The sequence below is a fragment of the Triticum dicoccoides genome, chromosome 5B (assembly GCF_002162155.2).
Source record: "Triticum dicoccoides isolate Atlit2015 ecotype Zavitan chromosome 5B, WEW_v2.0, whole genome shotgun sequence".
NCBI classification, from domain to species: domain Eukaryota; kingdom Viridiplantae; phylum Streptophyta; class Magnoliopsida; order Poales; family Poaceae; genus Triticum; species Triticum dicoccoides.
The window spans coordinates 261,485,077-261,501,234 of record NC_041389.1 but is presented as its reverse complement, the minus strand read 5'-3'; positions in this window follow the sequence as shown (position 1 = coordinate 261,501,234).

The following is a 16,158-nucleotide window of genomic DNA, read 5'->3' as shown; positions in this document are numbered from 1 at the left end:
GCCAGGGGGCGCGCCCTAGGGGGCGCGCCCCCCACCCTCGTGGACAAGGTGTGGGCCCCCTAACATTGATTCTTTCGCCAATATTTTTTATTAAATCCAAAAAGTTGCTCCATGGATGTTTAGGTCATTCTGAGAACTTTTATTTCTGCACAAAAATAACACCATGGCAGTTCTGCTGAAAACAACGTCAGTCCGGGTTAGTTCCATTCAAATCATGCAAGTTAGAGTCCAAAACAAGGGCAAAAGTGTTTGGAAAAGTAGATATGACAGAGACGTATCACTTGCATGTGCTTATCTGTGGTGATAATGGGATATCCACACGATCTACTTGGCACACGTTTTTGTCTTGACTCTCCGGTAGAAACTTTGGGGCACTCTTTGAAGTTCTTTGTGTTGGTTGAATAGATGAATTTGAGATTGTGTGATGCATATCGTTTAATTATACCCATGGATACTTGAGGTGACATTGGAGTATCTAGGTGACATTAGGGTCTTTGTTGATTTGTGTCTTAAGGTGTTATTTTACTACGAACTCTAGGGCTAGCCCAATGGATTAATCGGAAAGAATAACTTCGAGGTGGTTTCGTACCCTACAATAATCTCTTCGTTTGTTCTCCGCTATTAGTGACTTTGGAGTGACTCTTTGTTGCATGTTGAGGGATAGTTATATGATCCAATTATGTTATTGTTGTTGAGAGAACTTGCACTAGTGAAAGTATGAACCCTAGGCCTTGTTTCGAAGCATTGCAATACCGTTTGTGCTCACTTTTATCACTTGCTACCTTGCTGTTTTTATAATTTCAGATTACAAAAACCTATATCTACTATCCATATTGCACTTGTATCACCATCTCTTCGCCGAACTAGTGCACCTATACAATTTACCATTGTATTGGGTGTTTTGGGGACACAAGAGACTCTTTGTTATTTGGTTGCAGGGTTGTTTGAGAGAGACCATCTTCATCCTATGCCTCCCACGGATTGATAAACCTTAGGTCATCCACTTGAGGGAAATTTGCTACTGTCCTACAAACCTCTGCACTTGGAGTCCCAACAACGTCTACAAGAAGAAGGTTGTGTAGTAGACATCAAGCTCTTTTCTAGCACCATTGCCGGCGAGGTTAGTGCTTGAACGTATATCTTTAGATCTTGCAATAGAATCTTTTAGTTTCTTTTTTTATCACTAGTTTAGTCTATAAAATAAAACTACAATAAAATGGACTTGAGGGTGCCTCATATGCTTCATCTTTTTAATATCTTTCGGGAAAATGATGGAAAGGAAAATTGTGCTCAAGTGTTAGAAGTAGAATGCATTAGAATGTTTGGCACTAAATATGTGAATGATGAGCATGATTGCAAAGCTGTTAGTATGAATTCCTTGAGTATCCATGATGCTAATGATATGGAAAGCCACAAGCTCGGGGGAAGCTATGTTTGATAAATATGATATTTTTTTGTCCCCCAAGTTTTATGAGAAAATATATTATGATGATAGCATGCCTCCTATCTATGATGATTATTGTGATGATACTTATGCTATAAAAAGTAGCAATGATTATATTTATAAAACTTGTCATGATTATGATTACCCTTTTTCTGAACATTACTCTTTTAATGTGGAAACAATTTATAGTATGCAAGTTTTTATGATACTCCCACTATTCCGAATGAGAAGAATTTTTCTTATGCGGAGAGTAATAAAATTTATATGCTTGTATATCATGAAAAGAATGATTTGTGTGATTATTATATTGTTGAATTCATTCATGATGCTACTGAAAATTATGAGGGAGGAATATATGCTTGTAGGAATTGCAATAATATCAAGTTTCCTCTCTATGCGTTGAAAATCTTGAAGTTATGCTTGTTTTGTCTTCCTATGCTAGTTGATTATTGTTCCCTAAGTTGTTTGCTCACAAAATCCCTATTCATAGGAAGTGGGTTAGACTTAAATGTGTTAGTCATATTCTTCATGATGCTCCCATTATATTTCAATTCTTATCTTTTATGTGAGCAAAATCATCATGCCTAGCTAGAAAGGCGTTAAAGAAAAGCGCTTGTTGGGAGACAACCCAATATTTACCCCTACTGTTTTTGTGTGTCCACATGATTAAGCTACTGTAGTAATCATGTTTTATAGCTTTTGTTTCAATAAAGTTCCAAGTAGGGCCTTTGGGAAGACTTGGGTGAAAGTTAATGCGATCTTGCTGTAAAAACATAAACTTTGCGCTCACGAGAATAATTGTAATGTTTAACAGAAGAGTGATTTTAAGTTGATTCTTTTTTCAGAAGATTAATAGACAAATTCCTCACGTCCTTCAATTTATTCCAGATTTTTTGGAGTTACAGAAGAATTCGAGAGTAACATATTACTATATACTGTTCTGTTTTTGACAGATTCTGTTTTCTATGTGTTGTTTGCTTATTTTGATGAATCTATGTGTAGTATCGGAGATTATGAACCATACAGAACTTGCAATACAGTAGATATCACATCAATATGAATTTAAAATTAGTTCACAACAGTACCAAAAGTGGTGATTTATTTTCTTATACTAACGGAGCTTACGAGTTTACTGTTGAGTTTTGTGTTGTGAAGTTTTCAAGTTTTGGGTAAAGATTCGATGGACTATGGAATAAGGAGTGGCAAGAGCCTAAGCTTGGGGATGCCCAAGGCACCCCAAGGTAATATTAAAGGACAACCAAAATCCTAAGCATGGGGATGCCCCAGAAGGCATCCCCTCTTTCGTCTTCGTTCATCGGTAACTTTACTTGGAGCTATATTTTTATTCACCACATGATATGTGTTTTGCTTTGAGCATCGTTTTATTTTATTTTGTTTTTATTTATGTTTGAATAATATCCCAAGATCTGAAATTCTTAAATGTTAGAGAGTCTTCACATAGTTACATAATTATTCGACTACTCATTGATCTTCACTTATATCTTTCGGAGTAGTTTGTCGTTTGCTCTAGTGTTTCACTTATATCTTTTTAGAGCACGATGGTAGTTTTATTTTGAAGAAATAAATGATCTCTCATGCTTCACTTATATTATTTTGAGAGTATTTTAGATCATCATAGTAATTTGCTTTGGTTATAATATTAGTCCTAATATGATGGGCATCCAAGATAGGTATACTAAAAACTTTCATATAAAGTGCATTGAATACTATGAGAAGTTTGATTCTTTGTGGTTGTTTTGAGATATGGAGATGGTGATATTAGAGTCATGCTAGTAGAGTAGTTGTGAATTTGAGAGATACTTGTGTTAAAGTTTGTGATTCCCGTAGCAGGCACGTATGGTGAACCATTATGTGATGAAGTTGGAGCATGATTTATTTATTGATTATCTTCCTTATGAGTGGCGGTAGGAGACGAGCGATGGTCTTTTCCTACCAATATATCCACCTAGGAGCATGCGTGTAGTACTTCGTTTCGATAACTAATAAATTTTTGCAATAAGTATGTGAGTTCTTTATGACTAATGTTGAGTCCATGGATTATACGCACTCTCACCCTTCCACCATTGCTAGCCGCTCTTGTACCGCGCAACTTTCACCGGTTCCATATACCTTCCTCAAAATATCCACCATACCTACCTATTATGGCATTTCCATAACCATTCCGAGATATATTGGCATGCAACTTTCCAGCATTCCATTTATTATGACACGCTTCATCATTGTCATATTGCTTTGCATGATTATGTAGTTGACATCGTATTTGTGGCAAAGCCACCATTCATAATTTTTTATACATGTCACTCTTGATTCATTGCACATCCCGGTACACCGCCAGAGGCATTCACATAGAGTCATATTTTGTTCTAAGTATCGAGTTGTAATTCTTGAGTTGTAAGTAAATAAAAGTGTGATGATCTTCATTATTGGAGCATTGTCCAAGTGAGGAAAGGATGATGGAGACTATGATTCCCCCACAAGGCGGGACGAGACTCCGGACTAAATAAAAAAGTGGCCATAAAAAAGGAGAAAGGCCCAAATAAAAAATGAGATAAAAAGAGAGAAGGGGCAATGCTACTATCGTTTTACCACACTTGTGCTTCAAAGTAGCACCATGATCTTCATGATAGAGAGTCTCCTATGTTGTCACTTTAATATACTAGCGGGAATTTTTCATTATAGAACTTGGCTTGTATATACAAATGATGGGCTTCCTCAAAAGTGCCCTAGGTCTTCATGAGCAAGCAAGTTAGATGCACACCCACTTACTTTTCTTGTTTAGCTTGCATACACTTATAGCTCTAGTGCATCTGTTGCATGGCAATCCCTACTCACTCACATTGATATCTATTGATGGGCATCTCCATAGCCAGTTGATACGCCTAGTTGATGTGAGACTATCTTCTCCTTTTTTGTCTTCTCCACAACCACCATTCTATTCCACCTATAGTGTTATGTCCATGGCTCACGCTCATGTATTGCGTGAAGATTGAAAAAGTTTGAGAACATCAAAAGTATGAAACAATTGCTTGGCTTGTCATCGGGGTTGTGCATGATTAAATATTTTGTATGATGAAGATAGAGCATAGACAGACTATATGATTTTGTAAGGATAGCTTTCTTTGGCCATGTTATTTTGAGAAGACATGATTGCTTTGTTAGTATGCTTGAAGTATTATTGTTTTTATGTCAATATTAAACTTTTGTCTTGAATCTTTCAGATCTGAATATTCTTGCCACAATAGAGAAGATTACATTGATAAATATGTTAGGTTGCATTCCACATCAAAAGATTTGTTTTTATGATTTACCTACTCGAGGACGAGCAGGAATTAAGGTTGGGGATGCTTGATACGTATCCAACGTATATATAATTTTTGATGTATTCATGCCATGTTTATAATATTTCTACATGATTTTGGTATGATTTGGTTAGAACTAACCCGGACTGACGCTATTTTCAGCAGAACTATCGTGGTGTTGTTTTTGTGCAGAAATAAAAGTTCTCGGAATGCGCTGAAAATCAACGGAGATTTTTTCTGGAAAATATAAATAATAATGGAACAAAAAGTTACTGTAGAGGAGTCCCATGGGGCCCAGGAGGATGAAGGGCTCCCCCCCTCCTAGGGCGCCCCCTGCCTGGTGGACAACCCGTGGGTCCTCTTGACTTGTTCTCGACGCCAACCCTCCTATAAATACCCAAACCTCTAGAAAGAAACCTAGATCAGGAGTTCCGCCACCGCAAGCCTCTGTAGCCACCAAAAACATCTTGGGAGCCCATTTTGGCACCCTGCCGGAGGGGGAATCCATCACCGGTGGCCATCTTCATCATCTCGGCGCTCTCCATGATGAGGAGGGAGTAGTTCACCCTCAGGGATGCGGGTATGTACCAGTAGCTATGTGTTTGATCTCTCTCTCTCTCTCTCTCTCTCTCTCTCTCTCTCTCTCTCGCTCTCGTGTTCTAGATATGGCATGATCTTGATGTACTGCGAGCTTTGCTATTATAGTTGGATCTTATGATATTTCTCCCCCTCTACCTTCTTGTAATGGATTGAGTTTTCCCTTTGAAGTTATCTTATCGAATTGAGTCTTTAAGGATTTGAGAACACTTGATGTATGTCTTGCATGTGCTTATCTGTGGTGACAATGGGATATTCACGTGATCTACTTGATGTATGTTTTGGTGATCAACTTGCGGGTTCAGTGACCTTGTGAACTTATGCATAGGGGTTGGCACACCTTTTCGTCTTGACTCTCCGGTAGAAACTTTGGGGCACTCTTTGAAGTTCTTTGTGTTGGTTGAATAGATGAATTTGAGATTGTGTGATGGATAATTATGTCGGATGTGATTCCTCATGTAATAGTTATACCATAGGGTGACATAGAACTAGCTCCAGTTATTCAATGTAACGTAGGCATGTATTCCAAATATAGTCATACGTGCTTATGGAAAAGAACTTGCATGACATCTTTTGTCCTACGCTCCCGTGGTAGCGGGGTCCTATTGGAAACTAAGGGATATTAAGGCCTCCTTTTAGTAGAGTACCGGACCAAAGCATTAACACTTAGTGAATACATGAACTCCTCAAACTGCGGTCATCACCAGTAGGTATCCCGATTATTGTCACATCGGGGTTAACTGATCATAACACATAATAGGTGACTATAGACTTGCAAGATAGGATCAAGAACTCACATATATTCATGAAAACATAATAGGTTTAGATCTGAAATCATGGAACTCGGGCCCTAATGACAAGCATTAAGCATAGCAAAGTCATAGCATCATCAATCTCAGAACATAGTGGATACTAGGGATCAAACCCTAACAAAACTAACTTGATTACATGGTAAATCTCATCCAACCCATCACTGTCCAGCCAGCCTACGATGGAATTACTCACGCACGGCGGTGAGCATCATGAAATTGGTGATGGAGGATGGTTGATGATGATGATGGCGATGGATTCCCCTCTTCGGAGCCCTGAACGGACTCCAGATCAGCCCTCCCAAGAGAGTTTAGGGATTGGCGGTGGCTCCGTATCATAAAACGCGATGAATTCTTCTCTCTGATTTTTTCTCCCCGAACGTGAATATATGGAGTTGGAGTTGAGGTCAGTGGAGCTTCAGGGGGCTCATGAGCCAGGGGGCGCGCCCTAGGGGGCGTCCCCCACCCTCGTGGACAATGTGTGGGCCCCTGATGTTGATTCTTTGGCCAATATTTTTTATTAAATCCAAAAAGTTGCTCCGTGGATTTTCAGGTTATTCCGAGAACTTTTATTTCTGCACAAAAATAACACCATGGCAATTCTGCTGAAAACAATGTCAGTTCGGGTTAGTTTCATTCAAATCATGCAAGTTAGAGTCCAAAACAAGGGCAAAAGTGTTTGGAAAAGTAGATATGACGGAACGTATCACTTGCATGTGCTTATCTGTGGTGACAATGGGATATTCACGCGATCTATTTGATGTATGTTTTGGTGATCAACTTGCGGGTTTAGTGACCTTGTGAACTTATGTATAGGGGTTGGCACACATTTTTGTCTTGACTCTCCGGTAGAAACTTTGGGGCACTCTTTGAAGTTCTTTGTGTTGGTTGAATAGATGAATTTGAGATTGTGTGATGCATATCGTATAATCATACCCATGGATACTTGAGGTGACATTGGAGTATCTAGGTGACATTAGGGTTTTTGTTAATGTGTGTCTTGAGGTGTTATTTTACTACGAACTCTAGGGCTAGCCCAATGGATTGATCGGAAAGAATAACTTCGAGGTGGTTCCGTACCCTACAATAATCCCTTCGTTTGTTCTCCCCTATTAGTGACTTTGGAGTGACTCTTTGTTGCATGTTGAGGGATAGTTATATGATCCAATTATGTTATCATTGTTGAGAGAACTTGCACTAGTGAAAGTATGAACCCTAGGCCTTGTTTCTAAGCATGGCAATGCCGTTTGTGCTCACTTTTACCACTTGCCACCTTGCTGTTTTTATAATTTCAGATTACAAAAACCTATATTTACTATCCATATTGCACTTGTATCACTATCTCTTCGCCGAACTAGTGCACCTACACAATTTACCATTGTATTGGGTGTGTTGGGGACACAAGAGACTCTTTGTTATTTGGTTGCATGGTTGTTTGAGAGAGACCATCTTCATCTTATGCCTCCCACGGATTGATAAACCTTAGGTCATCCACTTGAGGGAAATTTGCTACTGTCCTACAAACCTCTGCACTTGGAGTCCCAACAACGTCTACAAGAAGAAGGTTGTGTCGTAGACATCAAGTACCTCTAGAGGGGGTGATTAGAATACTTGACCAAATAAAAATCCAACATTTTCCCAATTTTAGTTGTGGAAAGATTTTAGCAATTAACACAAGTCAAGCAGTCAATCACACATGCAATTCTAAGTGTAGTAGCCGAAAGTAAAAAATTGCATATGAAGGTAAAGGGAAGGTTTTGGAGAGTGCAAACTCAATGAAGTCACGAAGATTTTTGGCATTGTTCCGATAGGTGGTGCTATCGTACATACACGTTGATGGAGACTTCAACCCATGAGGAGTAACGGTTGCGCGAGTCCATGGAGTGCTCCACGCACGAATGGTCCATGAAGAAGCAACCTTGTCTATCCCACCATGGCCATCTCCCACGAAGGACTTGCCTCACTCGGGTAGATCTTCACGAAGTAGGCGATCTCCTTGCCCTTACAAACTGCTTGGTTCAACTCCACAACTTGGCAGAGGCTCCCAAGCTACACCTAACCAATCTAGGAGACACCACTCTCCAAAAGGTAATAGACGGTGTGTTGATGATGAACTCCTTCCTCTTGTGCATCGATAGTCTCCCCAACACTCAACTCTCTCTAACAGATTTGGATATGGTGGAAAGATGATTTGAGAGAACTTCAAGCCAACTAGGTGAGACCGATTGCATAACTTGATGAGACCAAAATAAATGCAACAAGTCATAGAGCGTTGGCAAGGCCATCTCGGTGAGACCGAGACATGTATCAGTGAGACCGAATTGCTAGGGTTTCTAGCAGTGGCTATGTCATATGAACTCGATGGCGTCAGATAGAAAGAATCGATGGGGCCGAGTTGGAGTTTAGGGTTTTGACATATTTGGATAGAGAAAGTGGTTGAGGGTTTTGGAGAAATATATATCATTAATCATTTGTGCAAGCAAGCCATTAAGCAACACCTCATCCCCTTTTATTAGTATTGGATTTCCTATGGACTCAATGTGGTCTTGGATCACTTAAAACAAAATGAAGAGTCTTTAACTTTTGCCAATATGTGTCCTTAGCATTTTGAGTGGTCCACATTTCTACTCCATGCCATGCCATTCATTGAACTTCCTGAAATATTCATCTTGAGAGGATACTAGCTCAATGAGTGCTACCTCTTGAGCACTGCGTTGGTTTTCCCTTGAAGAGGAAAGGGTGATGCAGCAAAGTAGCATAAGTATTTCCCTTAGTTTTTGAGAACCAAGGTATCAATCCAGTATGAGGCTCTCAAAAGTCCCACGCACCTACACAAACAAACAAGAACCTCGCAACCAACGCGATAAAGGGGTTGTCAATCCCTTCATGGTAACTTACGGAAGTGAGATCTGATAGAAATAATAAGATAAGATAAATATTTTTGGTATTTTTATGATATATATTGAAAAGTAAAAGATGCAAATAAAAGTAGATGGGAAACTTATATGATAAAAGATCGACCCGGGGGCCATAGGTTTCACTAGTGGCTTCTCTTAAGATAGCATAAGTATTACGGTGGTGAACAAATTACTATCGAGCAATTGATAGAAAAGTGCATAGTTATGAGAATATCTAGGCATGATCACGTATATAGGCATCACGTCCATGACAAGTAGATCGAAACGATTCTGCATCTACTAATATTACTCCACACATCGATCGACTCATGCCTGCATCTAGAGTATTAAGCTCATGAAGAATAGAGTAACGCATTAAGAAAGATGACATGATGTAGAGGGATAAACTCATGCAATATGACATAAACCCCGTCTTTTTATCCTCAATGGCAAGAATACAATATGTGCCTTGCTGCCCCTGTTGTCACTGGGAAAGGACACCGCAAGATTGAACCCAAAGCTAAGCACTTCTCCCATTGCAAGAAAGATCAATCTAGTAGGCCAAACCAAACTGATAATTCGAAGAGACTTGCAAAGATAACCAATCACACATAAAAGAATTCAGAAAAGATTCAATTATTTCTCATAGATAAACTTGATCATAAACCCACAATTCACCGGATCTCGAAAAACACATCACAAAAAGACTTACATCGAATAGATCTCCAAGAAGATCGAGGAGAACTTTGTATTGAGATTAAAAGAGAGAGAAGAAGCCATCTAGCTAATAACTATGGACCTGAAGGTCTGTGGTAAACTACTCACAACTCATCGGAGAGGCCTTGGAGATGATGTAGAGGCCCTCCATGGTCGATTCCCCCTCCGGCGGAGCGCCGGCAAGGGCTCCAAGATGGGATCTCGCAGATACAGAAGGTTGCAATGGTGGAAATAGTTTTTTGTGGTGCTCTTGGATGTTTTCGGGGTACGTGGATATATAGGAGGAAGAATTAGGTCGGTTGACGCTCGAGGGGCCCACGTGGGTGGGGGTGCGCCCACCCCCTTAGGGCACGTCGGGCACCCTTGTGGCCGCCTCGTTCGCTACTTGAAGTCCACTCCAAGTCTCCTGGATTGTGTTTGTTCCAAAAAGATCGCTCCCCAAGGTTTCATTCTGTTTGGACTCCGTTTGATATTCCTTTTCTTCGAAACACTGAAATAGGCAAAAAAACAACAATTCGTGTTGGGCCTCCGGTTAGTAGGTTAGTCCCAAAAATGATATAATAGTGTAAAGTAAAGCCCATAAACATTCAAAACGTGTAATATAATAGCATGGAACAATCAAAAATTATAGATACGTTGGAGACGTATCAAGCATCCCCAAGCTTAATTCCTGCTCGTCCTTGAGTAGGTAAATGATAAAAAAATTGATGTGGAATGCTACCTAGCATAATTATCAATGTAATTTTCTTTATTGTGGCATGAATGTTCAGATCCAAATGATTCAAAATGAAAGTTCATATTGACGAAATAGTAATACTTCAAGCATACTAACTAAGCAATCATGTCTTTTCAAAATATGATGGCATTAGAAGGTTCATCCCTACAAAATCATATAGTTAGGCTATGCTTCATTTTCATCACATAAAATACTCCCATCAAGAACAACCCCGGTTTCAGCCAAGCAATTGGTTCATACTTTTTAATGCGCTTCAGCTTTTTCAACACTCACGCAATACATGAGCGTGAGCCATGGATATAGCACTATGGGTGGAATAGAATATGATGATGTAGGTTGTGTGGAGAAGACAAAAAGGAGAAAGTCTCACATTGACGAGGCTAATCAACGGGCTATGGAGATGCCCATCAATTGATGTCAACATGAGGAGTAGGAATTGCCATGCAACGGATGCACTAGAGCTATAAATGTATGAAAGCTCAACAAAAGAAACTAAGTGGGTGTGCATCCAACTTGCTTTCTCAGGAAGACCTAGGGCACTTTGAGGAAGCCCATCGTAGGAATATACAAGCCAAGTTCTATAATGAAAAATTCCCACTAGTATATGAACGTGACAACATAAGAGACTTTCTATATGAAGAACACGGTGCTACTTTGAAGCACAAGTGTGGAAAAGGATAGTAACATTGCCCCCTTATTTATTTATTTTATTTTATTTTTTTGGGCCTTTCTTTTTTTGGACTTTCTTTTATTTTTCTTTTTTTCTTTGGCCTTTCTTTTTTTTGGCCTTTCTTCTTTTTTTATAAGGGACAATGCTCTAATAATGATGATCATCACACTTCTGTTTATTTACAACTCATGAGTTACAACTCAAAACTAGAACAAGATATGACTCTATATGAATGCCTCGAGCGGTGTACCGGAATGGGCAATGAATCAAGAGTGACATGTATGAAAATTTATGCATGTTGTCTTTGCCACAAATACGATGTCGAATACATGATCATGCAAGGCAATATGACAATGATGATGCGTGTCATGATAAACGGAACGGTGGAAAGTTGCAAGGCAATATATCTCGGAATGGCTATGGAAATGCCATAATAGGTAGGTATGGTGGCTATTTTGAGGAAGATATAAGGAGGTTTATGTGTGATAGAGCGTATCGTATCACGGGGTTTGGATGCACCGGCGAAGTTTGCACCAACTCTCAAGGTGAGAAAGGGCAATGCACGGTACCAAAGAGGCTAGCAATGATGGAAAGGTAAAAGTGCGTATAATCCATGGACTCACATTAGTCATAAAGAACTCATATACTTATTGCAAAAGTTTTATTAGCCCTCGAAGCAAAGTACTACTAAGCATGTTCCTAGGGGGGAGGTTGGTAGGAGTTAACCATCGCGCGCGCCCGACCTCCACACAAGGGAAGGCAATCAAAAGAGCACTCCATGCAATAAATTTGTTACACAACTTTTACCATATGTGCATGCTACGGGACTTGCCAACTTCAACACAAGTATTCTTTAAATTCACAATTACTCAACTAGCATGACTCTAATATCACCACCTCTATATCTCAAAACAATTATCAAGCATCAAATTGATCATAGCATCCAATTCACTTCCTATGATAATCTTTATTATACCCAACTTGGATGCCCATCATTCTAGGACCAAATTTATAACCATAGCAAATACCATGCTGTTCTAAAAGACTCTCAAAATAATATAAGTGAAGCATGAGAGATCAACAATTTCTACAAAATTAAGCCACCGCCGTGCTCTAAAAAGTATAAGTGAAGCACTAGAGCAAAATTATCTAGCTCAAAAGATATAAGTGAAGCACATAGAGTATTCTAATAAATTCCAAATCACGTGGGTTTCTCCCAAAAGGTGTGTACAGAAAGGATGATTGTGGTAATCTAAAAAGCAAAGACTAATATCATACAAGACTCTCCAAGCAAAACACATATCATGTGGTGAATAAAAATATAGCTCCAAGTAAAGTTACCGATAAACGAAGACGAAAGAGGGGATGCCTTCCGGGGCATCCCCAAGCTTAGGCTTTTGGTCGTCCTTGGATTATCTTGGGGTGCCATGGGAATCCCCAAGCTTAGGCTCTTGCCACTCCTTATTCCATAGTCCATCAAATCTTTACCCAAAACTTGAAAACTTCACAACACAAAACTCAACAGGAAATCTCATGAGCTCCGTTAGTGCAACAAAGAAAAATCACCACATAAGGTACTGTGATGAACTCATTCTTTATTTATATTGGTGTTAAACCTACTGTATTATAACTTCTCTATGGTTCATACACCCCGATACTAGCCATAGATGCATCAAAAAAAGCAAACAACACACGAAAAACAGAATCTGTCAAAAACAGAACAGTCTGTAGCAATCTGTAACTTTCAAATACTTCTGGAACTCTAAAACTGCTAAAAAATAGGAAGTCCTGGGAAATTTGTCTATTGATCTACAGAAAAAACAATTAAAGCCAAATCACGTTTCTGTGATTTACTAAATTTATTCTCGTGCGCGCAAAAGTTTCTGTTTTTCAGCAGAATCAAATTAACTATCACCGTAGGTTACCCTATAGGTTCTACTTGGCACAAACACTAATTAAAACATAAAACCACATCTAAAGAGAAGCTAGATGAAATATTTACTACTAAACAGAATCAAAAGCAAGGAACACAAATAAAATTGAGTTGCCTCCCAACAAGCGCTATCGTTTATCGCCCCTAGCTAGGCATAAAAGCGAGAATAGATCTAAGTGTTGCCATCTTTGGCATTCAATTCATAAGTGGCACGCATAATAGATTCATAAGGTAATTTAACTTTCCTTCTAGGGAAGTGTTCCATGCCTTTCCTTAATGGAAATTGGAATCTAATATTCCCTTCCTTCATATCAATAATTGCACTAATCGTTCTAAGGAAAGGTCTACCAAGAATAATAGGACATGAAAGATTGCAATCTATATCAAGAACGATAAAATCTACGGGCACATAATTCCTATTTGCAACAATAATAACATCATTGATCCTTCCCATAGGTTTCTTAATGGTGGAATCCGCAAGGTGCAAGTTTAAAGAGCAATCATCAAAATCATGGAAGCCTAGCACATCACATAAAGTTTTCGAAATCGTGGAAACACTAGCACCCAAATCACATAAAGCATAGCATTCATGATCTTTAATTTTCATTTTTATAGTAGGTTCCCGCTCATCATAAAGTTTTCTAGGTATAGAAACTTCCAAATTAAGTTTTTCCTCATAAGACTACATCAAAGCATCGACAATATGCTTGGTAAAAGCTTTATTTTGACTATAAGCATGAGGAGAATTCAACACGGATTGCAATAAGGAAATACAATATACTAAAGAACAATTATCATAATTAAATTCCTTGAAATCCATAATAGTGGGTTCAATACTATGTAAAGTTTTGACCTCTCCAATCCCACTTTTACCAAATTTAGCATCAAGATTTAAAAACTCTGAATAATTGGGACGCCTTTTAACTAAAGTTGACTCATCTCCAGTCCCATCATTATCAAGATTCATATTGCAAAACAAACATTTAATAGGGGATACATCAATAACTTTTAGATCTTCATCATTATTTTCCCCTAACCCTTCTGGTTTGGCAGCCATCTTATTGACTAGGTGGCTTGCTTATCAGAAATTTGGGCTATAGATTTTTCAAGACGAGCAATCTGGGAATTCAAGCCATACAACTCTTTAAACATATCATCAAGCTCTTTATTCATGTATTCGATGAAGTTTTTTTGTTCTTTAAGCTCTTTTCGAAAGAAACTGTTGTGCTCAAATTGTAAAGTCATAAAGCTCCTAATATTTAATTCAATTTCATCCAACCTTTTAAGGTGGAGATCAATGTTCTTAGGCAAAGCCATAAGGGCAAATAGGCACACAAGAAGCAAGCGAAAGAAAGAGAGGCGAACAGAAAAGAGATGGAAATAAAATGGCAAGGGTGAAGTGGGGGACAGGAAAACGAGAGGAAAATGGCAAATAATATAATGCGAGGGAGATGAGTTTGTGATGGGTACTTGGTATGTCTTGACTTGAGCGAAGACCTCCCCTGCAACGGTGCCAGAAATCCTTCTTGCTACCTCTTGAGCACTACGTTGGTCTTCCCTTGAAGAGGAAAGGGTGATGCAGCAAAGAAGTGTAAGTATTTCCCTCAGTTTTTTAGAACCAAGGTATCAATCCAGTAGGAGGCTCCTCAAAAGTCCCACACACCTACACAAACAAACAAGAACCTCGCAACCAACGTGATAAAGGGGTTGTCAATCCCTTCATGGTAACTTGCAAAAGTGAGATCTGATAGAGATAATAAGATAAGATAAATATTTTTGGTATTTTTATGATATAGATTGAAAAGAAAAAGATGCAAATAAAAGTAGATGGGAAACTTATATGATAAAAGATAGACCCGGGGGCCATAGGTTTTACTAGTGGCTTCTCTTAAGATAGCATAAGTATTACGGTGGGTGAACAAATTACTGTCGAGCAATTGATAGAAAAGTGCATAGTTATGAGAATATCTAGGCATGATCATGTATATAGGCACCACGTCCATGACAAGTAGATCGAAACGATTCTGCATCTACTACTATTACTCCACACATCGACCGACTCCTGCCTGCATCTAGAGTATTAAGTTCATGAAGAACAGAGTAACGCATTAAGAAAGATGACATGATTAGAGGGATAAACTCATGCAATATGACATAAACCCCATCTTTTTATCCTCGATGGCAACAATACAATACGTGCCTTGCTGCCCCTACTATCACTGGGAAAGGACAATGCAAGATTGAACCCAAAGCTAATCACTTCTCCTATTGCAAGAAAGATCAATCTAGTAGGCCAAACCAAACTGATAATTCGAAGAGACTTGCAAAGATAACGAATCACACATGCAAGAATTCAGAGAAGATTCAATTATTTCTCATATATAAACTTGATCATAAGCCCACAATTCATCGAATCTCTACAAACTCACCGCAAAAAGAGTTACATTTAATAGATCTCCAAGAAGATCGAGGAGAACTTTGTATTGAGATTCAAAGAGAGAGAAGAAGCCATCTAGCTAATAACTATGGACCTGAAGGTCTGTGGTAAAATACTCACAACTCATCGAAGAGGCCTTGGAGATGATGTAGAGGCCCTCCATGGTCGATTCCCCCTCCGATGGAGCGCCGACGAAGGCTCCAAGATGGGATCTTGCAGATACAAAAGGTTGCGGCAGTGGAAATAGTTTTTCGTGGCGCTCTTGGATGTTTTCGGGGTAGGTGGATATATATAGGAGGAAGAAGTAGGTCGGTTTATGCTCGAGGCGCCCACGAGGGTGGGGGACGTGCCCACCCCCTTAGGGCGCGCCGGGCACCCTCGTGGTCGCCTCGTTCGCTGCTTGACGTCCACTCCAAGTCTCCTGGATTGCGTTTGTTCCAAAAAGATCGGTCACGAAGGTTTCATTCCGTTTGGACTCTGTTTGATATTCCTTTTCTTCGAAACACTGAAATAGGCAAAAAAATAGTAATTCGGGCTGGGCCTCCAGTTAGTAGGTTAGTCCCAAAAATGAGATAAAAGTGTAAAGTAAAGCCCATAA